Raw genomic sequence first — 13,418 nt, forward strand, 5'->3', positions numbered from 1 at the left:
TAACTCAATATAAGAGTTTATATCAATAAGCATTTTTCAAATATAATTATGCTTTTATAGTCTTTTTTTAAGACGTTTATGTCAATTCATAAATATTTATATGAATCTATTTCATTATTGACACTATTAATAATTTTTATTACCATGAACAAGACCATTTTCATCACCTCAATGGATCAAATAGCATTTTTTTTGCTATTACGAAAATTTTCAAATTCACAAGAGCTTTGAATCACTCATGGCTTTCAAATTAAATATACTATGAAATTTTCACTAAATAAAATCATAGATGATAAATCATTTGTACAATCCATATATATAACAAAAAATTACCATAATGTGATTAAGATTGTGCCATCAATTTTGGTTTATGGCTATTCTAAGCCAACCATAATAATCTACTTCATACCTACAAATCATGTAAATTTGGCTATTAAAATTATCTTCATTTATAATGATGGCTTTTAGTGAAAACCAACTATCTCAAATGTTATCATGAGTTTTCAATACATACAGTAATTGCCCAATGACCAATTCCAAGTTCATGTTATTGAAACCTCTAAACTTGATTTCAAAATTTTATGAGAACTTTATTTCTCCACCATTGTATAGCCTATATATCTCTGTTATTTACCACTTTTAATTGGTCATAACATTTTTGGATATATAATAAATTCAAACTTTACTTATTGGACCAATATGCCTATATACAATAAGATTTCATAGTATATTTAGCTCCAATTTCAAATACTTTCACAATCATTTTGTGATCAATATGTTTATATCTAGATCACTATATCAACAAAGTCATTAAAAATGAATCCAAAGAATCATTTTCGTAAAATAGTATAAACAATAATTATAATATAAGTTCAACTCATATTTCATGCAAAAACTCATGATAAATTTGTATTAGTTAAATCATTGATTAGCTAACTCTAATGCTTAGGGCTTTCACAAACCAATATTGTTATCTAAGCCTATATGTTAATTTGATGTATAACCAGCCACATCTTTGCCATTGTCATGAAACTATTGAAAACTTCAAAAACTTGTTCACTTTTCATTTTAATAGCATGCAAAAAGTCATTTTTTCGGGTACAAGAAGAAAAAATATCTTCATTGTCTTTAACCAATAATATATTAATTTGATGATGGCATTCTATATCCATAGTCCATATCTTTCTTAACATAAAAGAAAGAAAATTTAATCCTATTCATTTCATTTTCATAATATATGACAAATTGTGTTCCCCATGCCATCACAAAAGAATTAAACACATGTATGTATTGGTGCCTTTGGAAAATTGAATTTGCATGTTCTTTTCTAATTTATAAACATGCCTAACTAAACATTGATGAGCATCTTTCAAAATGCTAGTAACCAACAAATGCTTCAATATTTTTTAATGGCAAGCCTTTTCGTTTAACCAATATCCCATATGTGAAAAGCAATAATGCTTTTTTGTAACCATTGATTAACTATTTTATGGCATTTTATGATTTTCACTTTGTGATTGTTGACAATAAAATTTTATTTTGTAAAATTACTTTTAGTGTAATACACCCAGCAGGCAAAATATATGTCACACTGCCCTTTTTTCTAATAATAACCATTTGGTTTATTATCCACCTATTAATCCATAAAACACCATATCTTAATAATAATTATTCACATATATCAATTTACTTTTAATTGATTTTCATCAAAATTAAACGCTAGTCAAAATTTGAACGAATAATAAATTTTTAAAAAATATATATATCAATATTTGATTTATAAACGACTAACAAATATAGAATCATACAAATAGCTTGAATCAATTTATTATCTTAATTTTGGTACCATGATTTAGTAATAAAACTAATCTTATAGTCAAATCTTATTTTCTGCATATATTCTCATGGTAAATTATTTTACCCATTTCTAATTGTTTTCATAAAAATTATGAGACAATTTGTCTGTTCTATATATAACTAAGATATGACAATTAAACAATCGACCATTCTACTAAAACCTAATTTAATTCATTACTTAATAACAAGTAATAATTTTTTTGATTGTAAATCAATTCATGTCTTTTTTTGTGTTTTTAGACTATTTTTCATCATAGTCTTTATAAACATTGATTTTGCAAATAAATATAATACAATTCATTAAACCCAATTATGAAGTCAATTTCAGTATATGCATAAACTTATACAATGTAATTAATATTTTGCATATTATGTTTTGACTTTACACACTAATTAAATAAATTGTTAATATGTTTATCCCATTCAGTCAATCTTTTTACAAGCAATTATGCAAAAAATAAAACACATACCTCTAATGAAGATCTTTATGAAAATTAACATTTTGGTCCATAGAAACATTAATCCTTTGACACCTTGAGCCTCATCTAATATTGATATCCAAATCATGCCAATTTCTTTTTCTTGTATCTTCCTTGTGCAAAATATAAAATTTTCATAATTGCCTTTAAATTGTTAGAAAAAATAAATAAGAGAAAAGAGATAATAGAAAAGAATTTTGGCTTTGAAACATGAAAAACACTTTTTTAAAAGTAATTATGCCTTTAGGATACAACAAAACCTTAAATTATTCAATCAAAAGCAGTGAAAATAGTTATACTAAAAATTTTATTTATAATGAATAAACAGACATAAACTTCTATTCAGATGACTATGACATTTTGTATAATCATGAGCTTTATCAATAATAATCTATTTATATTTAAATAGTTATGATCATTTGTCATATAATAATTATTTGTGTTCAAACATAATTATTTAAAATATGAATAAAATTAATACAAAATTTAATTTTATTTATCAATAATTAAATTTTTCTATCCAATATGAGATGCATCATATTCTAAACTACCAACATTATACTACAAACTTACAACATATATAGGAGCAATTCGGCGATCAAGATTTTTTTTAATGAAAACAACTTTTGTTTGCCAAATTAAAGATACATAGGAAAAGGATTTAATTATCTTTTTTAAATATTGTATAAGGCAATTAATTAGAACTTGTGTGGCATAGGTGAAGAATGAGTTCATGAGATCAAAACTCTAAATTTAAAATCCTAGTCTATTGTTATCTTTAGGCGGAGAATAATTCATTCAAGGATAATCAATGAAAATGTATTAACTAAAAATATTTAAATTAGAATGATTTTTATGGTTAAGAGTTAAATTTATTTTTTTAAAGTCAATTAATTTGTCTGGATCTCTAAACTTTTCTGGGCCTTTATGCTTATGTCTGAAAAAAGGAAAAATGGTTGTTGGCAATGGCTTTGGAACTTAAGTCGCATGACGTTGTTGTTGTTTTTTTGGCAGATGTCCCAGGTTATTTTTTCCGTTTTATTTTCTAAAAAAATAATAAATCAATTGAAGTTATCAGTAGCTTAAAATCAATCAATTAAGATAATTCCAACTTGATTTCATGCATAGTCGTGGAGTCCAACTTTTTAGTTACAAAATGACACAATTAATAAAATTATCGCTATATCGGTGCAGTCCAACTTAGCAGTTATACCGTCTATGAAAAAAAATTAAGCTGTCAATAAATATTAAACATCATCTCAACTTAATAATTTTTTTTTTGTTAAAAATTTTTAATAAGCTAATTTGTCTATTCCTTAGTTATGATGGGTATCCGTGGTAATGGAACTATGTACTTGGAACTTTCTGACCACCCACAGACATACCTAAGAAGTCTTTTCCCTCTCACCAATTTCTGTTTCATGAGCACATGTTTTGGGAGTAGGTTTTGGTACTCAAGTCTATTGTTTTAATCTTGATTTTTTTAAAAAAAGTATATCTACTCTTTTCCTTTTTTTTTCTGATTAAGACATTCATAGGTGTCTCATCCTCAGGAAAACCTGGGAAAAGTTCTGTTGGACAATTAGGCAGGGATGATAGGAGTGCTTATGCTGAGCTTTGGGGATTATGAAGGTTTAAATTTAGGCTTATTAGAAAGAAATATTATCAATTGCCAATTCCACCGTGGAAATTGAACTCCGAGGTAGTGATTATTCAAAGATTAGTTGATTGGACGGGGTGTGAAATATGGATAGATTTTATGCCTTAAGCACGATCATCATTTATTCCTGAGCTAGCTCCAAGCTATTCGATAGAGGGAATTCAAAATATCAAGAGCATCAGAGCCCAGAGCCTGAATATATTAAACTTCATTTGTTTGCCGATTATGCAGGGGTCTTCTACCCCCTGCCTTCGTGCAACCCACTTTAAGGCTGTTTGTTATAGTGATCAAAGTTAAGTAAAAAATATGATGAACAAAAACTACATCAAAGTTATTGTAAAACAAAGGTAAGGTTATTATTTATTAGCATTGGCACTAAATCCATCATGATCGAAACTTTTATTCATATGTTTAACAAAAATATGAACTCCTCAACTCTAGTGACGTTTCTTCTTCAGCGGAGGTGAAATAGGAGGGATACTTTGTTCATTCTTGAAGAAATTCTCAGGATCAACCACGGTCTTTACATGTACCAATCTGTTGAAGTTATTTTTAAAATATTTCCGACCCCAAATGCTGGCTTGTGCATAACTTGTGTAGCCATTGTTATTAGTTCCAATATCTAGATCCCTGTAATTATAATATGCTTCTCGTGGTGATTTTGAGACATAAGTGGCCATGTAACTGTAAAGTCTACGGATCCAGCTAATGTATTTTTGAGATTCTGCATTTTCTTCTTTGGACCATCCCACAAGGTATGAGGCTTGGTACAAGTTGCCAGCTCTATGCGGGTATGGAAGTTCAGTTTCTGGAATTGCATCCATTTTCCCACCAAAAGCTACCATCATCATAAACGAAAATTCTGCCTCTTTCTCAGAAAACGTTCGCCAAATCCCCTCAAATCCGCTTTCAGGAATAGGTTCCTTCAAGTAGTCAGATTTTAATTTGAAAAATTGTTTTGGAAGAGCGTCCCTATCAAGCAAAACATCCGAACTTTTTGTTGAAACTCCACCAAAATAGAGAATAGACTCAACCCAACTCATTTCGATGCAGTTTTCTTTTACCAATCCGAGCTCAGGAAACCTGTCTTGTATCAACGGAATTAGCTTATCAACCCCACCAAGAAACAAGGCTTTGAAAGCAGCTTGAATTGTTTTCTTCCCTTCTTGACTGGAATTCACCTTTGTTATTGTGACATCCGTAAAAATATCATCAGGAAGCTTGTGTGCAATGTATTGCCAACGATGAACAATTTTGGTTGCATTTTGTTCCAAGTCCCTGTTGACTGTGAAAACAGTCACAACTGCTGGAATGGAGACTAACTTGACTTTCCAAGCAAGAACAATTCCGAAGGTATTTCCTCCACCTCCTCGAATGGCCCAAAATAAATCCTCACCCATGGATTTTCGGTCAATAATTCTTCCATTGACATCAATTAAGTGTGCATCAATTACATGATCAGCAGCAAGACCATATTTCCTCATCAACATGCCATAACCAGCCCCACTAAAATGCCCACCAACACCTACAGTGTGGCAAACACCAGCTGGGAAGGCAAGAGTTTTACTTTTTTCAGCAATTCTGTAATATAATTCACCTATAGTTGCACCAGATTCAACCCACGCAACTTTGTTTTTTGTGTCAACCTCAACTGCTCGAAAATTAAGCAAATCAAGGATGACAAACGGAACTTCAGAAACATAAGAAAGACCCTCAACGTCATGGCCACCACTTCGAATTCTAATTTGGAGCCCATACTTTTTTGAACAATAAATTGTTGCTTGGATATGGGATGTTTGCCGTGGTGTTACAATGACAGAGGGTTTAGGTGTAGCTGGTGTGGCGAACCTATAATTTTGAATAGAAGCATCCAAAATAGAAGAATATGAGGAATTATTTTGCGTGTAAATAACCCTTGAAATGGAATCAGATTTTGCTGAACGAAGAGAAAGGCAATGAAGGAAATCCTCATGAGAATGAGCTAGAGTTGTCCCAGACAACGAAAAGAGAACAACTAAAAGAAATGGAAGCAAGGAAAAGTGAGGTGACTTCATTTCTTGGGTTGGTTGTGAACATAGTAATGTGTTACGGTTACCTTACTTATGGCATCTATGTCTTTGGTGGCTGGGCTCAAAAAATGTGAAATAATTAAATTAAATCGTATCAAAAGAGATTATCTTGTGATAATAGCAATTGCTAGTGTTATATATATATATATATATATATTTGTTAATAGCAAACAATCTTAAGTGATCCCTTGTTTGACAGCAACTTGTGATGTTTCTTTTCATTTGGCTTCTTTCCCGATTAAAGATATTAAATCAAAGATTCAATCAATCTCTTCTACTTAATTAACACTAATGTTTTTGTTGTTTCTTTCCACTTGGTTGAAACTTTGAAAGAAAGAAAGAATTAAAAAATAAGAATGACAGCCTTTTAATAACATATAAATATTGGTCTTAGTTCAGGCTGAACTTTAGTCAGTAATACATTCTTTTCATTTGGTTGATCCTTTTGCCATTATGTTTAGGACAATGTTCTGAAATTGGTCAGAAAACAAATTATTTGAAGTTGAATTGAGATTTTTGCAAATTATTCGAATTTTTAAAAAGATTTTACTTGAGATTTCAAGTTAATGAAGCTGATTCAGATTTAAAAACCAGCTCAGGTCGACTTTAGCTAGGTTTTCACTGGATGGGTCTGCGGGGGTATACTGCGTTTACATCGAGTTTATGTAATGTGTTACAGTTACCTTATAGCATCTATGTCTTTGGTGGCTGGCGTTCAAAAAACGTGAAACCTGAGGTCTAAACTCTAAAATCAGTAATTTGCTTACATTATCTTCTCCAACTATGCTGTTTTATTCGTTTTTAATTGCATAATATCATCCTTTGTAGATTTATCCCACATCAAATCGTTGATTAATATATGTTAGAAATGAAGATAAAAATATTTAAATCTTCTGCACGTGCCTCCACCAAATCGTTGATTAAAATATTTTTTAAATGAAAATAAAAATATTTAAATCTTCAGTGCCTGCCAACTGAGTTGATTGGCTGGCTTGTCGATTGAAATGTCTTAATGGCCGCTAGAAGTATTCAACTCAATTTTAATAGCATTATCAAATAAAATATAGAGCAAATTAAAGTTTAAACTTTTGAGAGATTTTTGAGATCAAAGCTGATGTAATTTCCGAATTTCATCCATTAAAAAAATTTCTTTTGAGAAAATACCACTATACTATTTAAGTATGAATTTTTTTATACAAAAAGTTATAACTTAAAAAAAATTATAAATATTAAGTTTTAAAATTATTAAATATTATTTTTTAAAAATAATTATATAAATCAATTAAATTAAAACATATCAAAAGAAATTATCTTGTAATAATAGCAATTGCTAGTTATATATATATGTATATATTTGTCAATATCAAACAATATATATATATATATTTGTCAATATCAAACAATCTTAAGTGATCCCTTGTTTGACAGCATCTTGTGATGTTTCTTTTCATTTGGCTTATTTCCCGATTAAAGATGTTGAATCAAAGATTCAATCAATCTCTTCTACTTAATGTTTTTGTTATTTCTTTCCACTTGGTTGAAATTTTGAAAGAAAGAAAGAATTACAAAATAAGAATGACAACCTTTTAATATCATATAAATATTGGGCTTAGTTCAAACTAAACTTTAATTAGTAATACTTTCTTTTCATTTGATTGATCCTTTTGCCATTATGTTTACGACAATGTTCTGAAATTGGCTAGCAAACAAATTATTGGAAGTTGAATTGAGATTTGTGCAAACTATTCTGATTTTTAAAAAGATTTTACTTGAGATTTCAAGTTAACGAGGCTGATTCAGATTTTAAATGTAATAGGGCATTTGACTTTTTGGGATAGTATACAATCAAATAAAATTTTAAAACCAGGTCAGGTCGATTTTAGACAGGTTTTCACTGGATGGGTCCTCGGGGGTATACTGCATTTACATCGGGTTTATATAGGCTTAAATTTTTGTTAATTTAATAAATTTTATTTTTATTATCAATTAAATTATTATTTTTGTTAGATTTGAATTGTTAGTGCTGAGCTCAACCTGGATGATCGATAAAAATTTAAAATCATAACAGATTAAAGATCAATCAAGGACAAAAGTTGAAAATGTTTTTGACATTTACGTTCTAACACTTGAATCACTGCTTGAAAAAAAAAAATTAGAGAGAGAGTTAGGAATTCTTCCTTTGTACTTGAGATGAGAGAGGTATTTTTTATTTTTTTATTAAGAAAAGAAAAAGAGTAAAAGGGAAAAAAATAAAGAGAAAAAATGGGGAAAAATAAAAAAATAAAATAGAGAAAAAGGAAAAAAGGAAAAAAAAGGGGGAAAATGGAAAAAATGTTTAAGTTAACCAATTAAATAATGATGATTATTAGTTTATTAAATGTTTAAGTCAAATATTAAATATAAGTTTTAAAAGTAAAGTAGATAGCTTGTCAGCATTTCTTATATATTCAATTAGAAATAATTGTGTTTTTTTAAGAAGATTAAATTATTTTATACTAAGAGAATAATAATTAATATTTTTTTTTGTAATCTAATCCTCTCACTTATATGTACATCAAATATAAAATAAAATGATAAATATCTTATTATCAAATAAGCTTTTAAAGAATTTTATTAATTTTGTCAGAAAAATAAGTTTGGGAATAACCACTTCCAAGATAAATTCCTTGTCAGACTACATAAATATATTTATATATATAATTCTACATATGCCACTTCCAAGATAAATTCCTTATCGGATATTTATATATATATATATATAATTTTACATATACTTTTTGTTAAAATAATAAAAAGTTTTTGAGTTGTATCATTTTTTTTAGATAAATTTTTATATTTTTATTGTATCAAAATAAATTTTTAATTTTTACTTTGCATCTAAATAAACTTTTAAACTTTAATTTATATTCAAATAAACACTTATCTTGTAATTGTATCTAAATAAACTCTCAACATAAATTAACATTTAATTTGAAATAAAAGTATATTTGGACACGAATAAAAAATAAAATTTTATTTGCATATAATAAAAATATTATGATTACTCTCATATTATAATTATGAAAATACCTCTTATTTTATAATTAGTTAAAATTACTATACTATCTTTTCTATTATAATTATAAAAATGTCCCTACTACCATAATTAATAAAAATTACTATAATATCCTTCTATCATAATTATGAAAATGTTTTTTTTATCAAAATTTGTTAAAATAACTATAATATTCCATACTATAATTACAATAATGTTCTTATGATTGCTTTATAAGAAGTTGGCATATATTATTTTATTTAAAAATTACTATAATATCCCATTTAATTTACACATTAAATTTTAACATAATAATATAAAGTTAAACATATATTAAATTAATAAAATATCTTTATAATTATTTCATAAAAATTTTAAGTGTAGAATTTTATTTGAAAATTGTTATAATACTCTTATTAAATTACATATATTAAATTTTAACATAATATAAAATTAGCTACGTATTAAATTACTAATCTTATTGAAATTATTAAAATGCTCATATGATTCTTTGATTAAAAATTGACATGTGTCCTGAATGATTATAATATTCTTTCATTATAATTACAAAAATGTCTCTCTTATCATAAATTAGTTAAAATTATGATAATACCCCTATTAGCATAATTTGGTGAGATTATTATGATGGCTTTACTACCATAATTATGAAGATACCTCTCTTACTATAATTTTTCAAAATTACTATAATACTCTTCCTATCATAATTACAAAAATACTTCTAATACCATAATCAATCAAAATTATCATAATACCTTTTCATCATAATTATGAGAAAAATCTCTAAAAACTCTTTACTCAAAATTTAACCTAAAACTTAATTACACAATTTCAATAACCTATTCACCTAACTATTCTATTAGTGTCTAATTATCTTAGACTACCAAACTAAAACCAAAGCATCATATTAATAAAGATAAAATCTCTTATACCTTTATTAAACTCTCGATGTGGCATATAAGATAAACTTAAAACTTTTATAATTTTCAATGTGAAATTATGAGATTCAAGACAAATCCCAACAAGAGGAAATTCAAAATATCAAAAGCATCAAAGCCTGTAGCCTGAATATATAAAACTTCATTTGTTTGCCGATTATGCAGGGGTCTTGTACCCCCTGCTTTCCATGCAACCCACTTTAAGGCTGTTTGTTACAGTGATCAAAGTTTAAGTCAAAATTATGATGAACAAAAACTACATCAAAGTTATTGTAAAACAAATGTAAGGTTATTATAAAATATCAAAAGCATCAAAGCCTGTAGCCTGAATATATAAAACTTCATTTGTTTGCCGATTATGCAGGGGTCTTGTACCCCCTGCTTTCCATGCAACCCACTTTAAGGCTGTTTGTTACAGTGATCAAAGTTTAAGTCAAAATTATGATGAACAAAAACTACATCAAAGTTATTGTAAAACAAATGTAAGGTTATTATCTATTAGAACTGACACTAAATCCATCATGATCGAAACTTTTATTCATATGTTTAACAAATGAACTCCTCAACTCTAGTGACCTTTCTTCTTCTGCGAAGGTGAAATAGGAGGGATACTTTGTTCATTCTTGAAGAAATTCTCAGGATCAACCATGGTCTTTACATGTACCAATCTGCTGAAGTTATTTTTAAAATATTTACGACCCCAAATGCTGGCTTGTGCATAACTTGTGTAGCCATTGTTATTAGTTCCAATATCTAGATCCCTGTAATTATAATATGCTTCTCGCGGTGATTTTGAGACGTAAGTGGCCATGTAACTGTAAAGTCTACGGATCCAGCTAACGTATTTTTGAGATTCTGCATTTTCTTCTTTGGACCATCCCACAAGGTATGAGGCTTGGTACAAGTTGCCAGCTCTATGCGGGTATGGAAGTTCAGTTTCTGGAATTGCATCCATTTTACCACCAAAAGCTACCATCATCATAAGCGAAACTTCCGCCTCTTTCTCAAAAAACTTTGGCCAAATCCCCTCAAATCCGCTTTCAGGAATAGGTTCCTTCAAGTAGTCAGATTTTGCTTTGAAAATTTGTTTTGGAAGAGCATTCCTATCAAGCAAAATATCCAAACTTTTTGTTGAAACTCCACCAAAGTAGAGAATAGACTCAACCCAACTCATTTCGATGCAGTTTTCTTTTACCAATCCGAGCTCAGGAAACCTGTCTTGTATCAACGGAATTAGCTTATCAACCCCACCAAGAAACAAGGCTTTGAAAGCAGCTTGAATTGTTTTCTTCCCTTCTTGACTGGAATTCACCTTTGTTATTGTGACATCGGTAAAAATATCATCAGGAAGCTTGTGTCCAATGTATTGCCAACGATGAACAATTTTGGTTGCATTTTGTTCCAAGTCCCTGTTGACTGTGAAAACAGTCACAACTGCTGGAATGGAGACTAACTTTACTTTCCAAGCAAGAACAATTCCGAAGGTATTTCCTCCGCCTCCTCGAATGGCCCAAAATAAATCCTCACCCATGGATTTCCGGTCAATAATTCTTCCCTTGACATCAATTAAGTGGGCATCAATTACATGATCAGCGGCAAGACCATATTTCCTCACCAATATGCCATAACCACCCCCACTAAAATGCCCTCCAACACCTACAGTGTGGCAAACACCAGCTGGGAAGGCAAGAGTTTTACTTTTTTCAGCAATTCTGTAATATAATTCACCTATAGTTGCGCCAGATTCAACCCACGCAACTTTATTTTTTGTGTCAACCTCAACTGCTCGAAAATTAAGCAAATCAAGGATGACAAACGGAACTTCAGAAACATAAGAAAGACCCTCAAAGTCATGGCCACCACTTCGAATTCTAATTTGGAGCCCATTCTTTTTTGAACAATAAATTGTTGCTTGGATATGGGATATTTGCAGTGGTGTTACAATGACAGAGGGTTTAGGTGTAGCTGGTGTGGAGAACCTATGATTTTGAATGGAAGCTTCCAAAATAGATGAATATGAGGAATTATTTTGCGTGTAAATGACCCTTGAAATGGAATCAGATTTTGCTGAACGAAGAGAAAGGCAATGAAGGAAATACTCGTGGGAATGGGCTAGAGTTGTTGCAGACAATGAAAAGAGAACAACTAAAAGAAATGGGAGCAAGGAAAAGTGAGGGGACTTCATTTCTTGAGTTGTTTGTGAACATGGTAATGTGTTACGGTTACCTTACTTATAGCATCTATGTCTTTGGTGGCTGGGCTAAAAAAATGTGAAATAATTAAATTAAATCGTATCAAAAGAGATTATCTTGTAATAATAGCAATTGCTAGTGTTATATATATATATATATATATATATTTGTTAATATCAAACAATCTTAAGTGATCCCTTGTTTGACAGCAACTTGTGATGTTTCTTTTCATTTGGTTTCTTTCCCGATTAAAGATATTAAATCAAAGATTCAATCAATGTCTTCTACTTAATTAATACTAATGTTTTTGTTATTTCTTTCCACTTGGTTGAAACTTTGAAAGAAAGAAAGAATTAAAAAATAAGAATGACAGCCTTTTAATAACATATAAATATTGGTCTTAGTTCAGGCTGAACTTTAGTCAGTAAAACATTCTTTTCGTTTGATTGATCCTTTTGCCATTATGTTTAGGACAATGTTCTGAAATTGGTCAGAAAACAAATTATTTGAAGTTGAATTGAGATTTTTGCAAATTATTCGAATTTTTAAAAAGATTTTACTTGAGATTTCAAGTTAATGAAGCTGATTCAGATTTTAAAACCAGCTCAGGTCGACTTTAGCAACGTTTTCACTGGATGGGTCCGCGGGGGTATATTGCGTTTACATCGAGTTTATGTAGGCTTAAATTTTTGTTAATTTAATAATTTTTATTTTTATTATCAATTAAATTATTATTTTTGTTAGATTTGAATTGTTAGTACTGAGCTCAACCTGGATGATCGATAAAAATTTAAAATCATAACAGATTAGAGATCAATCAAAGACAAAAGTTGAAAACGTTTTCGACATTTACGTTTTAACACTTGCATCACTGCTTGAAAAAAAAAAATTAGAGAGAGAGTTAGGAATTCTTCCTTTGTACTTGAGATGAGAGAGGTATTTTTTATTTTTTTTATTAAGAAAAGAAAAAGAGTAAAAGGGAAAAAAATAACGAGAAAAAATGGGGAAAAATAAAATAGAGAAAAAGGAAAAAAGGAAAAAAAGGGGGAAAATGGAAAAAATGTTTAAGTTAACCAATTAAATAATGATAATTATTAGTTTATTAAATGTTTAAGTCGAATATTAAATATAAGTTTTAAAAATAAAGTAAATAACTTATCAGCATTTATTA

The 13,418-nt window shown here is 29.0% G+C and overlaps 2 pseudogenes across 1 annotated transcript; both read right to left on the bottom strand.

The window, feature by feature from the left end:
- Positions 1-4,270: 4,270 nt before the first annotated feature.
- On the bottom strand, positions 4,271-6,162 carry LOC111288178 (tetrahydroberberine oxidase pseudogene; annotated as a pseudogene).
- Positions 6,163-10,384: 4,222 nt separating this feature from the next.
- Positions 10,385-12,276, bottom strand: LOC149514005 (tetrahydroberberine oxidase pseudogene; annotated as a pseudogene). The gene has a single exon (XR_016328962.1). The product of XR_016328962.1 is annotated as a tetrahydroberberine oxidase pseudogene (transcript).
- Positions 12,277-13,418: the final 1,142 nt, after the last annotated feature.

This window comes from Durio zibethinus, chromosome 17 (assembly GCF_047325235.1).
Source record: "Durio zibethinus cultivar Kanyao isolate XHJ-2024 chromosome 17, ASM4732523v1, whole genome shotgun sequence".
Classification (NCBI taxonomy): domain Eukaryota; kingdom Viridiplantae; phylum Streptophyta; class Magnoliopsida; order Malvales; family Malvaceae; genus Durio; species Durio zibethinus.